Genomic DNA, 3,584 nt, shown 5'->3' with positions numbered 1-3,584 from the left:
GTTGCTGACGTGGGCGGTGCTGGCGGGGGGCCGAGGGCCGCAGTAGGTGAGTGTGAGCTCGGCCGCAACTCAGGTGAGCTCCGGCCGGTTGCCGTGGTGCGCGCAGCTCCGCCGTGCCGACCCCATTGGCGTTATGTAAGCGCCCTGCCAGGAGGCGATACCCGCGGCCGTGGGGAACATGGGGGGTCGGGCGGCATGTGCCGTGTGTGGGACGGTTGTGGTGAAGGGCTGAGAGCGGGGAGAAACAGCGCAGAAACAGCCAACTCATTGCATTGAGTGCTGGAGAGATTCGTGGTTTATAGTACGTTGTTCGTGCTGCTACCAGGTAACTTTATCTGACTGCAGGAGCTGCGTGGAGCCCTGCTGTGCTCCGAGGGATGGAGTGCTGCCCTCTGCTATGCTCTGTATTCGCATCTAGAGGCTGTGCCGGGCGTTGTACAGAAGGTGTTTGTTGTGTCCGTGTCCTTAGAGTTACATGTGAGCATATAGACTGGATGGGAACGGCTGCTTGTGAGGGTGGGCAGTGATAGACAAGGGGGATGGTTTGAAATGAGACAGGGGAGGTTCAGGTTGGATCTGAGGAGGAAGTTTTCCCCCAGAGGGTGGTGACGACTGGCACAGGTTGCCCAAGGAGGCTGTGGATGCCCCATCCCTGCAGGCATTCAAGGCCAGGCTGGATGTGGCTCTGGGCAGCCTGGGCTGCTGGTTGGTGACCCTGCACACAGCAGGGGGTTGGAGCTGGATGAGCACTGTGGGCCTTTTGACACAGGCATTCTGTGATTCTACAAAAACTACTGACTATACATTGCTTGATATGAGGCAGGTGAGCTGTGATGATGTTATGAGCACAACTCAGAACAGAACAGTCCACAAGAGTCTTCTAAGCACTAAACACCCTGAACAGCTCCAGTTGCGGATCGCTCTCACTGCAGGGCTTCTTTCTTTTTCTCCTCCTTGCAGGGAAAGGGAAGTAGGTCTTGGTGAGAATTGGGCTGTATGTGGGAGGGCTGTTACACTGCCCTGTGTGAGGTGACAGGTCTGGCCGAGGGCCGGCACGTTGTAATGCTGTGTGCCACTTTACAATTGGATCACTGATAGGGTTGGATGGGCCCTGGGCAGCCTGGCTGGTATCAATGTGGAGGTTGGTTGGCCCCTGCATGTTGCATGGGGTTGGAGCTTTCTGATCCTTGAGGTCCCTTCCAACCCAACCATCCCGTGATTCTATGTAAATTCTTCCCCCTGGCTTTTGGTTCTCCCATTACCACCTTCCATCGTGGCAGGGACTGCAGTGCGTCAGCAGGGCTGAGCACGGGGCTGTCTGCTGCCTTGTTTCCCCCATGGCAGGAGATGCAGAGTGTTTGGCTGGGCTCCTTCTCTCAGCGTAGGATGCAGCCAGGCGTGGGAGGCACGTCTCAGTCTGTTGAAGCAACGTGCAGGTCTTGAACAGCTCGAGCTGGCAGCCTGTTGGAGATGAATAGAAGCGAATAGTCCTTGGATGTTAAAAGCCTCCAAAATAGTTTACAAAGGCTCAGCTAAATTTAATACGGCTCTAATGTCAATGGGAAGGATTAGAGACGATTGGGATTTGCACCAGTTAGCATAAAAAAAATATCCTCTTCCTCATAACTCTGCCTGTCTGTGTGTGGGTGTGGGGTGGTTGGCCGCTGTGTGGTGTGGGCTTGAAATGCGCAGTCACCTGCATTGTGTGGGGCAGCTGTGGGCCGGGCAGGGTGCAGGGGGGAGATGAAGGGAGGGTGGCCGGTGGTCTGTGCTGCACTTAGACTGCAGCAGTTCATTAAGCCTGGCCCAGGAGCTTCCCGTCCTGCTTTTCTAATTACAATGTCTCCATTTAAATCTACAGTGAAGAATTAGCACCTGGGCGGTAACACCAATCTCCGGTGCTCATTTAGCAGAATGGAGTGACATTTCAGTGTGGTGTTTTAGCTGGGCTGTGCCTTCCTCCAAGTCTGTGTGGGCCCAACTGCGTTCAGCAGGAGCTGTGTCTGTAGGGTAACCCGCAGCCTGGTAACCCTGCTGCTTTCACAGAATGACCCGGGTTGGAAGGGACCTCAAGGATCTGTAGTTCCAAACCCCCCTGCCTAGCAGGGCCACCAAACATACACCTTTACTAGATCAGGTTGCCCAGGAGACCCCATAGAGACCCCATGAGAGACCCCATAGATCCCATAGAGGACCCCATAGATCAGGTTTGCCCATGGCCCTGTCCAACCTGGCCTTGAACACTCCAAGGACGGGGCATCCACAAACCTCCCTGGGCAGCCTGTTCCAAGGCCCTAACCACTCTCCTAAGTGAAGAAACTTCCCCCTAACATCCAACCTAAATCTTCCCTCTTTTAACTTAAACCATTTCCCCGTGTCCTGTTCACTTTTGGTGAGTATTTTAGGTAAGATCTAATTGATTCAGGAAAATCTCAGCAGAGGGGCTTATTGGGTTAACGTTTCTTTTCCATTCTCTTGAGTTAGGATAGAAACTTAACTGATTTCTAATGGAACAGTGGTGAGATCGAGGCTTTCTCTGGATCCTTCTAGAAGAACACACACACAGACCACTCTGCTTTGTGCCAGCTCCCCTCCATTCCTGCAGCTCACTGTGTGGCAGTCAGAACTTCAATAACATTATTCTATGATGATATTTAAAGCTTGTATTTTGTAGCAGTTTTGTTTGCTTATTCTATTTTTTAGTCGATGTTGTTTGTCCATGGTCAAGCAGTGTTTAATTAATAACAAGAACAGAAAGTCTCCTAGCAATTGGGAGAGTTATGGCGCCTGTTTTCTGTGGTGTCCAAAGGGCTTTCTTTTTTTATAAAACCCTTAGGACAGTGAAAATGGTCCACCGAGAAAATGCCTTCTTAGTTTCCATAAATACATGGATGGTAAATCTATACATGCATGGTGATATTTAAGCAACTGGCCCATTGAACAGGCGTTAGGGATGGTGACAAACTGAATGTAGCAATGCTGCACCCAGAGGTAAGGATTGCTTATAAATCATTTATGAGGGCTGTTAGTAGCTCTCCAACCTAGGAAAGGTTGAGGGAACTGGCGGTTTAGCTTGGAGAAGAGAGAAGGCTGCAGGGAGACCTCATCTTGCACCAGTACTGAAGGGAGAGTTTAAAATGGGGGGGAACGGCTGTTTGTGAGGGTGGGCAGTGATAGGCACAGGGGGGAAAAAAAATGGGGGTTTGGAAACTGAGACAGGGGAGGTCAGTTGGGTCGTTAGGAGGAATGTTTTTCCCCCAAGGGTGGTGACGCACTGCACAGGTTGCCCAAGGAGGCTGTGGATGCCCCATCCACTTGCACGGCATTCAAGCCAGGCTGGATGTGGCTCTGGGCAGCCTGGGCTGCTGGTGTGGGACGCTGCACACAGCAGGGGGTTGGAGCTGGCTGAGCACTGTGGGCCTTATGTGACACAGGCTGTTTTGGTGGTTGCCGTTATGGCAATGTCTTCCCACACCAAGTCAACAACACAACACTTGCATCTAAGGGGTTTGGTTTGGCCTTTAATGAAGCACATGTAGTTATGACTGGTGTTATTAGGCATCACAGCACCATATGCATCACAG

At 52.0% G+C, this 3,584-nt stretch overlaps 1 protein-coding gene across 2 annotated transcripts in view; it reads left to right on the top strand.

The window, feature by feature from the left end:
• Positions 1 to 3,584, top strand: part of RCAN2 (regulator of calcineurin 2) — a 56,148-nt gene continuing 52,564 nt past the window's right edge. Inside the window, exons 1-2 of one of the 2 annotated variants that reach the window (XM_015859924.2) lie at positions 78 to 87; positions 1,873 to 1,876. The gene's annotated coding sequence lies outside the window, so the exon portion shown is untranslated. Of the gene's footprint in view, positions 47 to 77; positions 88 to 1,872; positions 1,877 to 3,584 lie in introns of those variants that run through there. The other variant, XM_015859923.2, reaches the window with a different exon arrangement.

The sequence above is a fragment of the Coturnix japonica genome, chromosome 3 (assembly GCF_001577835.2).
Source record: "Coturnix japonica isolate 7356 chromosome 3, Coturnix japonica 2.1, whole genome shotgun sequence".
Taxonomy (NCBI): Eukaryota; Metazoa; Chordata; class Aves; order Galliformes; family Phasianidae; genus Coturnix; species Coturnix japonica.
The sequence above is the reverse complement of the archived record's forward strand: the minus strand, read 5'-3'. Positions and strand labels throughout refer to the sequence as shown.